Source organism: Vicia villosa, linkage group LG3 (genome assembly GCF_029867415.1).
Source record: "Vicia villosa cultivar HV-30 ecotype Madison, WI linkage group LG3, Vvil1.0, whole genome shotgun sequence".
NCBI classification, from domain to species: Eukaryota; Viridiplantae; Streptophyta; class Magnoliopsida; order Fabales; family Fabaceae; genus Vicia; species Vicia villosa.
Genome location: NC_081182.1, coordinates 59200317 through 59219993, shown reverse-complemented (window position 1 = coordinate 59219993; position 19677 = coordinate 59200317).

Below are 19677 nucleotides of genomic sequence, written 5' to 3'. Positions count from 1 at the left end.
GTAATGATGATAGTTCACAAGCCAAGAAAACTTAGTGATGGCAGTCACTTCTTCCTTTTGATAGTCACAACATTTTGTGGTTCAAGAATTTATTGACTTATCTCTTCTTTTTTCCTTCTTTTGATATCCCTAAGCCATAGTTTAAGCATTTTATATTTTTCAAAAGTTTCAAGAAACTTGTAAAAAATCAAGGCTCATTCAAATAGCCACCTTCAATCAATTTCAATCACTCTATTCCACTCTTGGGACATCATAGAGTAAGTACAATGTAATTTTTAATATGTAGTAGTGTTAGGAGTTCATGAATTAAAAACTCCATATTTATGCATATTTTCAATTTCTCAAAAAAAATGTTTTAATTTTAGTTTTAAGTTGATAAAATGTTTATTTAATTTTTAAAATAAAAATATTTAATTTCTTTTCATAATTAATTTATTTTGCTTAATTAATTAGTAATTATGTAAATATTGCTTTTTAATTATTTTCAACCAATCAAAAACTCCAAAAATATTTTCCTTTTAGATTTAGGTTTATATTTTTATAATCTAATATTTGACATAAAAATATTTTATTTTTATTCATAGTTAATTTATTTTGCTTAATTAATTAGTAATTATGTATATATTTGCTTTTTTTTTTTAAATTATTTCTAACCTATCAAAAAATTCGAAAAAAATATTTTATTTTGTTAAATTAGGTTTATATATTCTATACTAATTTTATACATAACTAGATTTATTTTTCTTGTTAAGTTTAATTATTTGTATAATTATTAGTTTAATTAACTTGTTAATTAACTTAAAATCAATTCCAAAAAAAATCACAAAAAAAAAAATGAATTGAGTTTAATTTGTTTTATATTTATTTTTGTATATTATTTGATATTATTTTTTATCTTTTTTTTCTTTGTCCCGAATTGGAATAAAAGATCAAATATGGCAGAGATTGTATGCAGTTGATTTAAGAATTTTGGAAACTTATCGTGTAGTCGCTATGATTCTATCAAGCTTCTGATAAATTTTCATTAACTTTAAATCCGAGATCATCATTCACTCACCATCGATCTTCACTAACATCGTGAATATACTTGACTAGCTTCAAGATGATTCACGTGCTAAAATACTAACAATTGACTTTAATTTCCGCATTTTATTATATTGTCCTTTATATTTCTTGCTTTATGCTTTATTTTATTATTTATTATTTATATTTCTGTTATTTTTTCTTTGTCCATTTGGACATATTATTTATGTTTCTGTTATTTTTTCTTTGTCCACTTGGACATATTATTTATATTTCTGTTATTTTTTCTTTGTCCATTTGGACATATTATTTATATTTCTGCTATTTTTTCTTTGTCCATTTGGACATATTATTTATATTTCTGCTATTTTTTCTTTGTCCATTTGGACATATTATTTATATTTCTGCTATTTTTTCTTTGTCCATTTGGACATATTATTTATATTTCTGTTATTTTTTCTTTGTCCATTTGGACATATTATTTATGTTTCCGCTATTTTCTCTTTGTCCATTTGGACATATTATCTATGTTTCCGCTATTTTTTCTTTGTCCATTTGGACATATTATTTATGTTTCCGCTATTTTTTCTTTGTCCATTTGGACATATTATTTATGCTTCTGTTATTTTCTCTTTGTCCATTTGGACGTATTATTTATGTTTATGCTATTTTTTCTTTGTCCAATTGGACGTATTATTTATGTTTCTGTTATTTTCTCTTTGTCCATTTGGACATATTATTTATGTTTCTGCTATTTTCTATTTGTCTATTTTGCTAACGTACAGGAAAGATCTTATAAATTAAGAGTAAGTAACTCCTAATTGCTTGCTCAAACACTTCCATTTTCAAGCAACGTATTTTCAAAACTTCTCATCTATTTTCAAAACTTTCATCTGGTATTTGAAGGGCATTATTCCCGGTGAAACTCTTCAGAGACCTATGTGACCTATTGTCCATCTTCACCTCTTCTATTTTCAAATCAACAAAGCATTTAAAAAAGTGAGCTAAGCAATTAAGAGCCCATGGATAACCATGGATACAAAGGGTGCTTAAAACCTTCCCTTTGTATAACCAACCCCCCGAACCCAAAATATGTCAAAAGGTCTTTCCTGTTCTTTTATGCCTTTCCTAAATATTGGATAAAATAAAAGTCGGTGGCGACTCTTGCAAAAAAATAAAAAAATCAAAAAAGAAAGAGCAAGGAGTCAGTTCGTCAAAAAACCGAGTTTACATACCTCCTCGGTGCAATGGAGAAGTCAGAGCTAATGTAGTTCCGCTTAAAAGGGAAAACGGTTTAAAAAAAACGAATAAACACTTTATCATCGTCGGAGAGAAATACTTGGCCATTGATCTTGAGCATGAGAACACATGAGTTCTTTGCATCGCTAATGAAAGAAGGGCTCCAACTCGGATAAAATCAACGAGTATGCCACTAGCTCTCTCACGCAGAAAAGATCTCATTATATCAATCAATTTCAAAATTGTGGGGTATCGCAACTCACTACAACAATTAATCGTGTCTAAACTTTTGCAGAAAAGCCACTAAGGGCAAAAGACATTTTTAAGAAAGGTTTTAAAAAAAAGGTTTTACAAACATAAGAAGATTTTGGAAAAAAAAAGGAAGAAGATTTTGAAAATATAAGAAGTGGAGGAGATGAAGAGGCTAACCTAGTGCATAAAATAAAAGTTTAAGGAGAGAATGATCTGACCAAAATAAGAAACCAACAGTTGACCGACGCATTACCACTTGGGGATCCAGATGAACTTATTATCTTTAGCACCACTTTGCATTAAGCACATTAAAATTTTGATGAAAATCGGGCAGAGTAACGGCTGTTTTCGGGTAAAATCCTTATCTCAATGCCTTGGAATTAACCATCAAGGACTTTCAAGGAAATACCTGTATACGCAAACAGACAACAATCCAATGCCAGACAGAACAACCACAGAGTAATAACAGAATAAGGGTCCAGAGGCACTAAGTCCATAAGTCCGAATCTCCAAAATGCTAGGGATAGTAACCAGTAGTCCAAGAGAGAACCTTAAGCGTTTTTTTAGTTTTTTGTTGTTTATTAGTGTTTTAGCATAAAAGTAAAGTATGGTCCAAGTGGACAAAAAGAAAATAGCGGAAACATAAACATAGCGTCCAAATGGACAAAGAGAAAATAGCGGAATATAAACGTCCAAATGGACAAAGAGAAAATAGCGGAAGCATATATAATATGTCCAAGTGGACAAAGAAAAATAGCGGAAACATAAATAATATGTCCAAGTGGACAAAGAAAAATAGCGGAAACATAAATAATATGTCCAAATGGACAAAGAAAAATAGCAGAAATATAAATAATACGTCCAAATGGACAAAGAAAAAATAGCAGAAATATAAATAATATGCCCAAATGGGCAAAGAAAAAATAGCAGAAATATAAATAATATGTCCAAATGGACAAAGAAAAAATAGCAGAAATATAAATAATATGCCCAAATGGGCAAAGAAAAAATAACAGAAACATAAATAATATGTCCAAATGGACAAAGAAAAAATGACAGAAACATAAATAATATGTCCAAATGGACAAAGAAAAAATGATAGAAACATAAATAATAAATAATAAAATAAAGCATGAAGTAAGAAATATAAAGAACAATATAATAAAATGCGGAAATTAAAGTCAATTGTTAGATGTTAAAGATAACCATCTTGAAACTTGTCAAGTATGTTATCAAAGTTAGTAATAAAGATTGATGGTGAGTGAAGGATGTTCTTGGATTTAAATTCAATGGAACTTTATCAGAAGCTTGATAAAATCATAGCGACTACACGATAAAATTCCATAAGTCTTAAATCAACCGCATACAATTCTCTGCCATATTTGATCTTTTATTCTGATTCGGGACAAAGGAAAAAGATAAGAAACAATATCAAATAATATACAAAAATAAATATAAAACAAATTAAACTTAATTCATTCTTTTTGTGATTTTTTTTGGAATTGATTTTAAGTTAATCAACAAGCTAATTAAACAAATAATTATACAAATAATTAAACTTAACAAGAAAAATATTATTTTATATGTCAAACCTCCATTTTAAAAGCGGAACTACATTAGCTCTGACTTCTCCATTGCACCGAGGAGGTATGTAGGCACAAGGCTTAATGTCTTGCCGAGCTTATTTTAAAAATCAAACAAGAGCAAAAGTGATCTAAGCAAAACTAAGAGCCCATGGATAACCATGGATACAAAGGGTGCTTAAAACCTTCCCTTTGTATAACCAACCCCCCGAACCCAAAATCTGTCAAAAGGTCTTTCCTGTTCTTTTATGCCTTTCCTTTTTGGATAAAATAAAAGTCGGTGGCGACTCTTGCAAAAAATAAAAAAAATAAAAAAAAAAATATAAAAAGAGCAAGGAGTCAGTTCGCCTCAAAAAACCGAGTTTACAGTACTCCCTTCCTTTTAATTAATGAAGTTGTTCGTTTTGGTATTTCTCCTGTTGTTCTTTAGAAATATGTGCTTAACTATTAAAAGTCAATTAAATTTTCTTATATTTTTTTTATTATGACAAAAAAGGGGAGAAAAATAATGATGATTTTGATGACTCATATCTAACATTCTAAAAAATCTCACTGCTTATATTTTCTAACATTATATAAGTGCAAAGAGATTTAATATGAGTTTCAGGAACACGTGATTCTAATGAATAGATTATATCCTATTAAAGATCAAATAAAGTATTTATGTTTTTCAGAAATATCTGGTAAATCAAGCTCATACAGAAATAACTGATATGACAAGATTTGATCAACTACAACTCTGATATGTCAAGATCTGATAAGTGAATGATTCTACTTAAATCAGACTCTGATAAAATCAACATGTCTTTGATATCCTTTATCTGACACAAGGGGGGCTTGAACATCTCAGGGGGGGGGGGGTTTCTCTATCTATACTCTGATATTTTTTTATGATATTACCTTGTAAAAAAACTTCATCAAAATACATGGTTTTGGTTCTGCATTTAATCTGTAGTTTTGATGATAACAGCGCATGTATTTTATATGTATAAATTTTGCACTCTAATAGTTACTTAAGTGTGCAGATAAAATATTTTGATTGATTTTGGATTGCTATCTAAGAAGATCATCAGAATGAGCGTTGGCACACCTGAGAAGAACTATTCATTCTTTCTAAAGTAACATCAGCAATTTTGAAGAATGTTCACCAAAAAAGGATTTTCAAGTGTTTCTAAGATAAGTTACTCTTCCAGATGAGAAGCCAAGATTTCAAGCTCATATAACCTTTTTCTTCCAACTCAGAAATCAAGATATGTCATTCAGATAAGTTGTTGCATTCAAATTCTGAAGACTCAAATACTCTTTGGATAATCACGTTACATGATATCTTCTATGTTCTCACGACTTTATATCAGAAGTATATTTTTAAAGGAAAGATCATAAACTTGCACTAGAAGCATAATGGTACAATATTACACTACCTTCTCCACTACTGCAAGGGCGTATGTATGAACCCGGTTTTTGTGTTCTCTTTGTCCCCCACTATCACATTTGAGACGTTATGTCAGTTGGAAAAGAAAGAGACATATTGTCCTTCTCAAAGGTCTACCTTTTGGGACTATATAGAGAAGAACTCACCATTTAAGAAAAAAGTTCAAGGGTCGCTCAAGCTGCTCAACTATTATTCAACTACTGTAAAACTTCAACTTGAAAGAAAAGAAAGAGAGAGAAAATTTTAGAGATACGATTCTAAACACACCATTATGAGAAATCTATTTCTAAGAAAGACTCTAGAACACAAGAGTTATTGCTCATTATTTGTGTTAACATTTGTTCTTAAACTTTGTTTCATTTGCTTATCTAGAAGCATTATTTGTAAACACTTTCTAATATAAATCTGTTGAGATTTGTTTTCCTCAAGTGACTAGGTTGTTAGTTTGAATACTTGCAAAGGCTAAGGTGTCTTTCTAGACTATTAGAGGTTGTTTGTATTCTTTCATGATTAGTGGATTAAGTTCTTTTGAAGGCAAAATCATCTTGGCGGGTGGACAAGATTAGCCTTTTCTAATGTGAACTTGTATAAACCAATCATGTCAGTTTTCTATCTTATCTTGTATATCTCATTGGTTTTAGTGAATAGTTTATCTATAATAAAAAGTTTTTAGAAAACTCAATTCAAACCTCCATTTTTTGTGTTTTTCTTAACCTTAACTACTAACATATTCCAATTCAAAATATTTTCAAAAAGGATTCGATTTGGTGCCTGAAACGTGAACTAGAAATAAGCTGTAAGACTTCATCGTGTGAGAACACATATGTTTATCCCTTGAATGTGACTTAACATAAATCCATAAAAATCAGTAACCAAATCTTACGAACTACGTTGACTTTGATTCCATCTTTTGATGCATACGTAGGCATAAGATGCTTCACCTTAGCGAGTCCATTAATCACTAACGTTTATCATAGTTAATTATCCTTTGTGAATAATTAGAAGCATAAAAAGCAAGAAAATAGATAAACACACCTAGCAACCCTAAGATTAGAGAAGGTTCCCCATGAATATAAGGGAGGTGAAGGGTGCCTAACACCTTCCCCTCGCTTAATTGACTCGCGTACCCTTAACTTGGTCACGATGACTGCTTTATCCATACCTTTAGTGTTTTCCCGTTATTTTCCTCGTCTTTAAGACAAATAAATAATGGTGGAGAATTCATTAATTTTTCCAGCCGCGACAACTGGCGACTCTTTTGGGGACTATCCCTCAAGAGAGTCTCGCCTACCCTCTAGACTTAGGGTTTTATGTTTGCTTTATGTGCTTTTCTATTTCTACTTTTCTGCTTTAACTTATGTTATATTTATTGCTCATATCTATATGCATGTCTATTGGGGGAATCAAAGTGTGGGGATGCTTTACGCCCGAGCTCCCAAAGAAGAAACCTTAAAAATAAGGGGTACTCTAGTATTTTCTAAAGGGGTTTGAGACCCCTATGATTTTTTTATAAGAACCCCGCTTAAACTCTATCTTTGTAGAGTTTTATCTTAAGTGGGCTAGCCTCTCTATAAGATGAAAACTTTGGACTTGATCAATGACTTCGAGAACCTTACCCTAAATAAATCCTTATGGAGAGACTTTGTATGACCTACAAAATGAAATTATTGGTCTATGCAGAGGCTCCTCCTAAGGGAGGCCCTTAAGATTCTTCACCTTGATTTAGGTCAAACCTAATGTTAGGTTGGAGTCTCATTTGCGGTCAATGACCTTACACGTTATCCATGATACCTTAAGAGCCACCCTTTTGAGGCGAAAGGGTAGAATATACGCATGACGTCATTAAAAGCCCACACATTATGATACATGTTACCATGTAACCCTTATCTTTCATAAACATACCATGCATTACATCAATATACTTATTTTGACATTTACATGTGAAATTCTGGCACACAGATACCAGATGTCAAACCAGATGTTACGACACTAGGATCAAATCAGCAACAACAAGAAGAACAATTATGGAGATAAAATAGGTTATTGAAAGTAAAATAAATCCAGTAATTGTTTACCCAGTTCGGTGCAACATCACCTACATCTGGGGGTTATCAAGTCAGGAAGGAAATCCACTATAATAGTATTATTTTCAAACCCTAAACAACACATACTTACAAGTTTCTCACCTAAGCACTACCAATGCAATTTATTCCTAGGACACTCCTAGATATAAGAACCCCCTCTCACTTTCTACCAGTCACAAATTAGTGACAAACTCTCAATAATAACCAAAAAATAGAAGATACTCTCCCAAGGAAAAATTTGTTCTGCTTAAAAGCTTTTGATTGATGAACAATATGAACTTGATACAAAATCCACTCTTGCTTAAAAGCTCATGAGTGATTGACAATGAACAATAAAAATCAGTCTAACTCTGATTATCAAAGAGATGACCGAGTGGATCACAGTGAACAAAGAACACAGAAAATTCTAAACCCATATCTCATGCACATGGCTTCTTCTCATCAGTTTTCAGGTCTTGAGAGTCTTTATAAATAGATTCTTATAGTAAGGGCTTGGACTCTTCACGCAAATCCAATCATCCAGTTGTAAATCTTCCGCAAAATCTTTTCCACAAAAACAGGAACAAGTTGTCATACCCCAAAATTTTCCCATCATATTTTGGCTCACATGACTTTCAACTGCTCAAAACTATACAAGATTTGGGCACACTTACCTGTCCCCTAAGCAACAAGCCATAATTAGGGTTTTACTTCTCTCCAAGTAAAATCAACTTCAAGTGGACTTCATGACCTCTCATATGCCTCATGCCAAGTTGCAAGCTCTGATTCATAAGATTGCTCAGTCTACAGTTCAAATGGTCAACAGTCGACTAGTTTGACCTAAAAGTCAACTATGGTCAAATCACAGTCAAAACTCCTGATTTTTGGTCAACATCAATATTTTGAACTTAAATTCATCATTTGATCAAAATTTGATCATGATTCATCAAGGAAAGCTCCAAAATCACCAAATGTCCAAGTTACTCATTTAGGGTTTTGAACTAAAAGTCAACCCAACTTTGACTGATCATATCTTTCTCATACTTTATCATAAATTCCCCAATCAAAGCTCATTCTGAAGGAAATTCAATTCTCTACAACTTTAATGTTGGGCCCAAAGTCAAGAAATGCACCATATGAGAGATATGAGCCAAAAAATTTCAGGTCCTTCTAGAAGATCGCAAAAAGCTGTTTTTTCGCAGGAGCCATATCTTCAAGATAAAATCCTCAAATGCAAAAATGGTTCCGAAGTGGCTAGTAGAGGACATCTTGGGCTTTCCAAAAAGTTCTAGAACATTCTCATACAATAAAAATTGAGAGAGTTATGATTGGTAGAATTTGGCTAACAATCTAGAAATGCATGAAACTCTAATTGGACAATTTTGTGTTTCTTGACTAATGGGCCTAAGTTTTGGACTTCAAACATGCCCATGACCTAAATGAGGACCTCTAAAGCAACTCCCACATTTTTATTATTGTATTTGATATTTGTTTAAATTTTATTTCAAATAAAAGGAAAATAAATTAAATAAAAATGCAAAATAATAGAATCAACTCATGTGACTTTGGTTTCAATCATTGGGAGGCCCAAATAACATCTCACAAAGGTCCAAAAAACGTGCTAAGCTTGTTCATGAAGGAAATCTCCCAGAATAGAAAGATTTATATTATATTTTCTTCAAATTTTCAAGTAACCTAAAAACCTAAAGATCCAAGCCCATTCATGACCTAATTCTCTCACATAAATACACTCCACAAGATCAAAATAAGGGGAGGACGAAAAAAATAAGAAGGAGCCAAGGATACTAGGGTTTGCACTCCAAAATTCACATACAACTTGCACTTTCGAGTTGATATTTAGAGCCCTTTTCAAGATCTTCCAAGGATTCTTTCATGTTCCAGCGGCATCAGGGAGTAATTCCATGTACCAAGTAATGGCCAAACGTTCCTGAAACGCTCCATGCATGAACGTTATTTGTACATTATCTTTTGAATTCATATTTTTAATTTTGTTGCGTTTTGAATGAAACTAACATCACTAACACATTCCCGAGGTTCCATAAGACAGGTTAGGACAATCGTTTGAGAGTTATCACGGCCAAATCGTATGATGCCATTGTTAGGGCACAAGCTTTGTGTTCTTTGTATTCTTTCATACACGCGGATTCAGACCAAAACGATATCATATTTGAACTCAGGGCATTATTTTATGTAGATCTGAGTTGTTGCTTGGTCTTGTATGATTTTCTTTTGCAGGTTACAAAGTGGTTCAAGGAATGGTTATGGATTAGCGGAAAAATCCGTAGGAAATTCCGTGAAAAGAACCGCAAGTAATTCCGCAGGTTAGGAGGTAGGAGATGATGACGTGGGCGTTGGACTCTTGGACCAATGCGTGGGATTTTCTGATTCTTCAGTCAAACGAATCTCTCTCTCTCTCCAGCTTTCATTCGCCTATTCCATTCAACCATGGGCCCCACGCGCTGACTATTTGAAATTCTATTTACTCTCTTTTCTTTATATTTATATTTTAATGACTAATACTAATACAAATTGAAGAAGTGGCACAGCTGGCGCACAATGATTCTTGTTATCCTCAAAGTCCTGGGTTCAAAGCCAGGCTAATTGCAATTTTTTTCTTCTGTTTCTTTGTCTCTAGATCCAGCGTGCCTCTCCCTGCATACGCCCACGATACTCTCTCGCTTCTCTACTGTTGGATCTCCACTCTCCCAGATTAAAGAGACCAGAGGAAGCTTTCCCACCATACACCTTCAGAAGCATGGCACATAGGATCCAGCACCCAGCCACCATCATAATTGCTCTTCTTTTCTTTATTCTTTTTTATCATTATTTTCTTAGGAAAGAACCGTGGAAAGAACCGCAAGTAATTCCGCAGGTTAGGAGGTAGTAGATGATGACGTGGGCGTTGGACTCTTGGACCAATGCGTGGGATTTTCTGATTCGTCAGTCAAACGAATCTCTCTCTAGCTTTCATTCACCCATTCCACTCAACCATGGGCCCCACGCTCTGGCTATTTGAAATTCTATTTACTCTATTTTCTTTATATTATATATTACTGACTAACACTAATACCAATTGAAGAAGTGGCACAGCTGGCGCACAATGATTCTTGTTATCCTCAAAGTCCTGGGTTCGAACCCAGGCTTATTGCAATTTTTTTCTTGTGTTTCTTTGTCTCTAGATCCAGCATGCCTCTCCCAGAATACGCCCACGACACTCTCTCGCTTCTCTACTGTTGGATCTCCACTCTTCCAGATCAAAGAGCCCAGAGGAAGCTTCCCCACCATACACCTTCAGAAGCATGGCACATAGGATCCAGCGCCCAGCCACCATCATGTTTGCTCTTCTTTTCTTTATTCTTTTTTTTATCATTATTTTTTTATTTATTTAATTATTACTTAGCTAATTTTAACCTTTCATAATTAGGATTAACTAATTAATTAGATAAATTAGGATTTAATGTTAGGTTTAATTTTAATTAGGTTTTTAAGTTTAGCCTTATTAATAAACCATAGTAAACCTTAAAAATTATCAATAATGTAAGAGTTGTCTATTAACTGTAGATTTTTTTTTACTCTTAGGGTAATAGTTTAATTTTAGGCTAGTTAATCATCTTTAGGTTTTTAAATCCTGATTTTATTTTTTTGGCTAACTATTTTTCATCATGACTATTAATCACTGTTTTCCCTAACCCTTTTAATTTTTGATCGGTTACCTTATAATTGTTGAGGTTTTTTATGCGTGAATTCTTCCTCACCCCATACTCTGTGATTGTCGAATGCCTTATGTTAAATATTTTTGCCTTTTATTTCTGCCTTTTTATTATCTGCCTTTATTTCAATTATTTAATTTTCTATCCTTTAAATATTAGAAAATTTGTATAGGTCGGAATAAGTTTTCTTGTAATAGTTGTAGGTTTTATTTCCTGCCTTTAATTTTTGCCTTTATTTTTCTGCCTTACAGGTGTTTATTGTAATAGCGTAGGAACTTTTAATTCTGCCTTTATTTTTTACTGCGTGGTTAGTAATCTTAGGGAGTGCAAACCTTGTTAAAATGAATTAGCCCACTTATCTACAAGATAAATATCTGAATTTAACCACATGATTGTGCCACGCATACACCTTTAGGGTAACCCTTCTTATGCTGCCTGTTGCCTTTTAATTATGATTCTAAAATAGTCAAGTCCCTCGATTCCAAGGATACCTAAAGCAAATGCTGCCTTAATTCATTTGAATCATCATAAGATTTTGTCCCTCGATGCTGCCTCGGAAATAAAGATGACTGTCCCATTGCTAAGGTATCCTCGCCTGTTGCCTAAATGACTATTCTATCCTTCCCTAAAGACTACCTACCCTCTATATGGTAGGCACAGTTTTATGGCGAACGATAATTTCTCGACGACCCTTAACATCCAATGAAAGGACTTCCTACCCTCTCATGGTATGGATAGCCTTTTCAAACCGAAAAGCTAAAAGAACAATTTTTCTAACTTAGGGTAGGTGCTCCTGATTGCTTACTCTTTTCAAATTCAAAACTCTTTTTCCCACTCATTTTCAAATACTTTAAAAAAAGGCTACACTTATTTACAAGCTAAAGTCCTTAACAAAGTTTTACTATTCACACACTACACTTCAAACATTTTGAAAACAAAGTGAGCTAAGCAATTAAGAGCCCGTGGATAACCATGGATACAAATGGTGCTTACACCTTCCCTTTGTATAACCTACCCCCCGAACTCAAAGTCTTTTAAAAGGTCTTTTTTTTGTTCTTTTAGCCTTTCAAATTGGATAAAGTAACAGTCGGTGGCGACTCTTGCTATCCGCAACATTTATTAAAGTCAGTTCTCCCACCGTATTACACAAATCTTCAACATTTACTAAAAAGTCTCCAAGATCTTTCTTATGAAATCAAATCTGCAGCGTTCCTAAAATATCATTCCTTAGCTGTGAATGGATGAGTACTAAAACCATGGAGAATCTTCATAATAACAAAATACATCTTCCAATATTTTAAACCTGAACTGTCATGATGTTCTGGTATAGCATGTTACGACATTTGTACTAATATATGTCTTCTGATATATCTTACCAACATGTCAAGACATCTGTCACAATATTCTGCTATGAACCAAGTTTTAACAAAATTGATGTCAATCATAAAACCAAGGAACTTACAATCTCCCCCCTTTGACAAATTTTGACTAAATGAACCTTTGGAAGATACAGCTGGAGATACAAACAAAAATAACCACAAATACAAAAGACAAGATACATGAACATCATGCAAACTTGAAAAACCAGCAAACAAAAAACAATAAGATTTATACGTTGTAAACCCTTACAGAGAGATGAAGCCTCATACACATAGAGAGAATTGAAACTCTCATACAATTTAGAATACCACCAGAGACCAGGTGTCATTACATCCTCTCTGACATCACAAAAACAACATCACACCAAAACTCAAACATTGTTGAGAAAAATTTAACCTCGGCACACGAGCACTATGCTCCCCTTTCAAAATATTGCCCCTGTCTCATGGAACCAAAAACTCCCCCTCAAGGGTACAAACCAACAACTATTGATCCCCCCTTTTTAGCCATTATTTTGACCAAAAATAATCCAAACATTCACTATGAGCAGGGAAAAGAAGAATACCATCTTATCTTACTAACATATTGTGGTGGTCGTTTTCTTTACCTCCCCGTTTCACTTGGGAGGACGGCACGCTAAACCCTTCACGCGAAATTTGGAAGGAGAATGCGCCCGTGGTGGGATGAATTTTGTTTCAGTTCTTCCTACGATATCACACGAACTTTCTTATTTGTCCTACGAGTAGGAAAGGGGAAAAAAGATCTCAACTAAACCCTAGGAGTTTGCTAAGTGTGGGGATTTCACCTAGACTAGAAATTCTGGAGTCCGGGAGGTCGGTTATACATAGGGAAGTGTTTAAACACCCTACATATCTGTAGTACTCTACAGGAACCTTCTCTGTGTCATTGTGATTGTGTTTGCTGCTAATGATTGGGAAAGTTTCTCCTTTGTGTTAGGAGAAGGAATTGATTTGATTTGAAAAGACAGACAGACAGACAGACAGACTGACTATTTTTAGTATTTTATTAGCTTGCTGAGATTCCTTGTGAACCTCATGCCTACATATCCCTAGTGGAAGTCAGAGCTTAATGTAGTTCGGGGAACTAACTAGGGAAATTAATTGTTTTTTGGTGCCTTGCTTGAAGCTCAAGGTTGAAGCTTGGAATGAAATCTCTGTTTACAGTAAAGAGACATGAAATCATCTTTACAGAGAGGTATTTGTACTATTCTACCACAAACATTTAAAAGTGACAGAAAAGCTAAAAAATGATGTTTCATTAAGAGGGGAGTCTACTTGGTTGATCAAGTATGACAGCCATCGTGCCTCTAAAATGAAAGAAAGATGCTCATCCAAATTAGGGAAAGTGTACAAGTCTGGGGATGTGCCAGAGCATGTCTTTCAGAGTCCTAAATGGGAGACTTTGAATGAAATTGAAATTGAAATGTTTATTTGTTTGAATGTGGTAGAGTAGTAAAAATATCTCTCTATAGAGATAAGCTATGTCTATTTACTATATGAAAGATTTGACTTTAGCTGGCTTGAATGAGGCCCAATCTTGAGGCTTTTTGATTGATTAATTAATTATTGTTTCTGGGAGATGACTCCAATGGGGATTAATTACAGGGTATTTTTGTGTTCTATACAAAGCCCAGAATTGAGGCTGACTCTACTTAGGGAGACTCTATTTGTGTGCCTTGTACAAAGCCCAAGGTTGTGGCTAACTGTTGAGGATAATTGAATGAATGACTCTATTTTATGTGCCTTGTACAAAGCCCAAGGTTGTGGCTGACTCTAGCTAGGAAAAACATTATTTTCTGCCTTGTACAAAGCCCAAGGTTGTGGCAGACTCTTAAATAAACTGAGTATGGATGACTCTATGGGGAAAAGATCCTAGGTGTTAGGAATCTTTGACACATGAAAATATGGTTTATCTGCCTTGTACAAAGCCCAAGGTTGTGGCTACTGAGTGATGAAGAACTCACTGGGGAGACTCTATTATCTGCCTTGTACAATGCCCAAGGTTGAGGCTGACTCTTGACAGGGGAGTTTTATTGTTTGGTGCCTTGTATGAAGCCCAAGGTTGAGGCTAACTTTTTTTGTTGGTTTTGACTCTACTGAGGAGATTTTATTTATTGAAAGACTGTTTTTCTTTGGAAGCTAACCCTTTCCAGGGATTTTGACTCAGCTGGTGAAATTATTTGGTAAAAGACTGACTTTATCATGTTTTTTGGAGGCTGACCCTTTCCAGGGGTTTTGACTCTTTTGGGGAAATTATCTCCTAAGAGAAATGAATCTTTATTTTTTGACATTTTTTTATTAATTGACTTTGGAGGCTAACCCTTTCCAGGGATTTTGTTGAAATGATGGATTGATTTGGAGGCTAACCCTTTCCAGGGGTTTTTGTTGAAAATGGAAGAATGATTTGGAGGCTAACCCTTTCCAGGGGTTTTATTGAAAATGGAAGAATGATTTGGAGGCTAACCCTTTCCAGGGGTTTTTGTTGAAAATGAATGGCAGAAAGATTATCTAGTGGAGACTTCTTGTTTAAAGCCCAAGATGAAGGCTGACACATGCTGAGGAGAAGTAAACATAGATCCTAGACTCTGCTAAGGAAGATTGATGAAGATAAGGGTGACAGAGACTGTCCATGTCTCTCATTCCAAAAATGTACTCAATGGGAAATTGAGACAAACTTAGCTTGTTTAAAGTCTGGTTTAAATTGGAAGAAACTCACCAGGGTAGGCTAAAAGGTGACTAAAGACCTGTTCCTATGTTTATAAGAAACCTGATGGGTCCTTGTATACAAGCCCAAGAGGAAGCTGGAAATGCTTTTAAGAAGCCTGTGGGTCCTTGTACAAAGCCCAAGAGGAGGCTAATCGAGGGTCCTTGTTATAGCACAAGAGAAAGCTATGTGGTTTTGAAATTATTTTGGCTCTAAGCAAATGGGTAAGAGGTTTCACCGGGAATAATTCCTCTTTGGGTGGATGTGTCCTATTATTTTTGGATTCTAGGGTTTTTGCCAAGATGTTTCACCGGGAATAATTCATCTTGGTGGTTTGAACTACAGATCTCTAACTAGGAAAGAGCCTTCACCGGGAAGACATTCTCAATCATAGGCCATATTCCTATAATATATATATAGTTTAACTGTCCTAGGGTTTATACTCAAACGTAGTTCTAAACTAATATATATGCACAGTTTATATTTGACAGTAATTTAAATAAAGACTGTAAATTGAAAGCTTGTAAAGCCTAACCTGGATGGAGTGGAGGCCTTTGAAGAAGTATGTACAGAGCCTCAACAGTAATTTTTGTTGTTTTGTTGATAACAGTTGAATATTTATTATAAACAGTTAATGGTTTTTGAAAACAGAAGAAGTGAAGATGGACAAAGGTCACATAGGTATCTAAAGAGTTTCACCGGGAATAATGCCCTTCAAATACTAGGAGAATGTTTTGAAAACAGAAAGAAGATTTTGAAAATACAGTTTTGAAAACAAGCTAAGAAGAGAAGGTTTTTGGGACTTACACTCTATTAGAGGCCCAGTACTTTACAGTACTGGTGTAAAAGCAATTTGAAAATGATTTGGAATGATACAAGGTTTTGTTGTTTGAAAACCCTAATCATTTGATTTATTCGGAGATTGAAAACAGTTTTGAAAATTGACAAAAAGTCAACTTAATTAAGGTAAAAATAAAGATTTTTAACTAATTAAGACCTAAACAATTAGGGTTTTATCATAAACTTATTTACAAAATGATTAAGTTAAAACAAAGTGAGTATATACATTTAAAGTATTTAAGAAAACACTTAAAACATACTATTTTAAACCTAATTGAAACACATGAAATAAATAATATTTTTATGATTTTTTTTTATTATTTACAAAATAGATATATTAAATGACAAGTGTGTGAAAAATGAAGTGAAAATGATTTAATTTGATAGGTGAATTATTCATGTGAAGTTGTGAAGAAAATAAAAGAAAATATGTGTTAAAAAATAGTTTTTGGCCCTTGGAGGATTTGAACCCACGCCCCTGAAGTCACCAGCCCAAAACAACACCACTGAGCCAACGCGCGCTTGGTGATAATAACTCTCACTCAATTGGTTATGTTTCAAAACAAGTGATAAATCATTGAAAAATAAAAGAATTAAAAAGTCTGGGGCGAGGGGGATTCGAACCCCAGACTTGAGGCATGAGGAGACTAAGGGCGTATGTGAGGCCACTAGGGCAAACGATGAATTCGTTTATAAAACGCATACCATTCAAAATAAAATAAACCTAGCCCATGGATTTGAATTTCGCGCGCCACCATAGTCATCTTCTTCCTCGAGCTCAAAGATTTTCAAATTTCTAACTCTCTGGTTTCTCAACTAAATGGCATGATGTAAACACCAATCTTGCTCTAAATTTCCTCACGAACCCAGATATGTAACTAACATTTATTTATATTAACTATAGCTACCTAATTTCTCAGAAAACTCTAAGAACACATGAACCCTAATTTTGAAATTAAATGACAAACAAGATGAATAAATGAAGGATGAGAGAGGGTTTTCAATCCTCTGATGATGCTAAACAAGATAGAATCGAGCTTTAACTCAAAGAGTGCTTAAATTAAAGAGGTGAAGTTCAGAAGCTTACCTCTGAAAATGGAGGTCGTGAGGATGATGGAGAACACCTGGGCTTGAATGAATGATCTCAATAGCTTCCTTGAGACTCAATGATGCTAACTGAATGCTTATTAGAGCTTGAATCCTCCTGAATTGCTCTATGGACCTCCCTCGATTTGAGCTTCAAGTAGACATGGAGGTTGTTGAATTTGGAGTTACAGACGAGCTGCAGCCATCTGGTTAGCTTCACTATGACCTGAGGAGTGTGCCTGGATGATTGGCTTGGCTTGAAACCTCCTGAATTACTCTATGGGCCTCCAACTGCAACAGCTCCAAGTGAGAGGTGAAGATGATGATTCTTCACTTACAGAAGTGTTTCAGAGGTCTGGATCACCTCTAAATGACTTCCCTAATGTGTTTGAATACTTAATTCCAAAGGAGGAGCTTTGGTTTGAAGAATCCGAGTCTTCTTGCCAAAGAACCTTTGAAAACCTTAAGTATGAAGAAAGAAGAGAGAAAGCAAGAATTTTGTTGCTTTGGTGTGGTTTCTGAATGAGAAAGAGGCCTCTATTTATAGGCAATTGGTTCAGAGCAATCGAACATAGTAAGCTTGCTTAGTGTAGTGAGTTTGGTTTCTTAGCCATGAAGTAATTCAAAGAATATTCCAAGTGCAATGATGAGCTCTTTGATACCACTCCCTAGCCATCGGTTTTGATTGATCTTAGGGGACCAAATGGCTGCAGAAATGAGCTTCAATTGGTTGGGAGAAGATTCCTTTGATGAATCATCAATTTGTCATAAATTCAAAAATGCAATCATTACATAATCACATGCCTTTGTTTTTGGGAATCTTCTCTAATCCTTATGCAATGATGGAAATTGATGTATGGTATGGTTTCAGATGCATTAGAGGTCGTGTAGCATCACTTAGTGAAGCAAAATGCACAAAATTGCAAAGTTTCAAATTGTACATGACCTATAATTTTACTTCATGAGGCCAACTTTGAACAAGCATAACTCCTAGCTCAAATTGAATTTGGAGAAGGTTGAACACAATTTGGAAAGCCCTAAACATCTACTTCAAATCATTAGTTTGGAGTTTCTTCAGAATCCTTTGGCAAATTTGTGAAAAATGAGGCCAAAGTTGGAAGAAAACTAGGTTAAAACACTTAGAAAAATTTCTAAGTGTTTATGACCTAAAACTCCAAAATTTCCAAAACTCTTAAATGATTGATCTTTTGAAAAAAGTTCCTTTGTAAGATGTTGTTTTATTTTGCAAGATCTACAACTTTCATGTTGGAAGTTTTTTGAGTTGTGTAGGTGAAATTTTGAGTTCTCACCATGCCCTCAAAAACCCTAATTCCCGACTTTTTGCTCCTTGATGAATTTCTTTGAATTTCTTTGGTCAAATGACTTTACCATCCATATATTGATGATATTGATCCTTAAAAGTCATGGTTTGACCAAAAATCTCAAAAGTCAATGGTGATCCCATACAGTTGACTTTTTCTTGGTAAGGTGAGATTTTGGACTTTTGTGTAGAATCAAGATCTTCTCCTCAAATGAATGATGTAAATGGATTATATTGAGGTAGTAGAGACTCTTGAATCATGTCTTGAGTTTTGGATTCATGCCCTGATAAAAAGTCAACTATCTTGGTGAATTAGGTCAAAAACCCTAATTGTCGACCAGATGAAAATAATGACTGTAGACTTTGAACTGAGGTGTAATGTCCAGTGGATCTTGTCATATGAGTTATTTGAAGATGATTGATGTCTTTGAATGGTTTCCTGGGGCTTTTTAGGGTTTCCCAAAGGTGATCCCTGATTTTAGTCCTTGATAGGCTCCAAACCCTAGTCTGTTGATCTGAGTAATTCTGTACTTAGATGACTGGGTGTCTAATCAATCATAGGTGAAATAATGAAGCTTTTGAGTCTTATGATTGTATTAGAGACTAATCCCTCTATTGATTGATCCTTTGCCTGAGTTCTCTTGTCTTTGAACACCCTCGATTGAATGCCAGACTGCCCTGGGTACTTACTTTGACTTGATGAAAATCCTGAAGATATGTCATCTCAGGGGGGTCAAAAATTAGGGTATGACACATATTCCTTAGCAATGAATTCCTTTGCCAACACCTCAGAACATCTTCCAAAACCAGCAATATTCATAATCAAACCAGTTACCTCAATGAGATCTACCACTTTCTTGAAGTAAATAACATCATTACCAAGCTCACTTTCCAAAGCCAACCTCTTTTAGTACATATACTTGCATTTTTCCCCATACTCAACAGAGGTGTTGTTAATGGGAACTTTAGATATCTTAGCAGATAACCTTTTACCAACAACTTC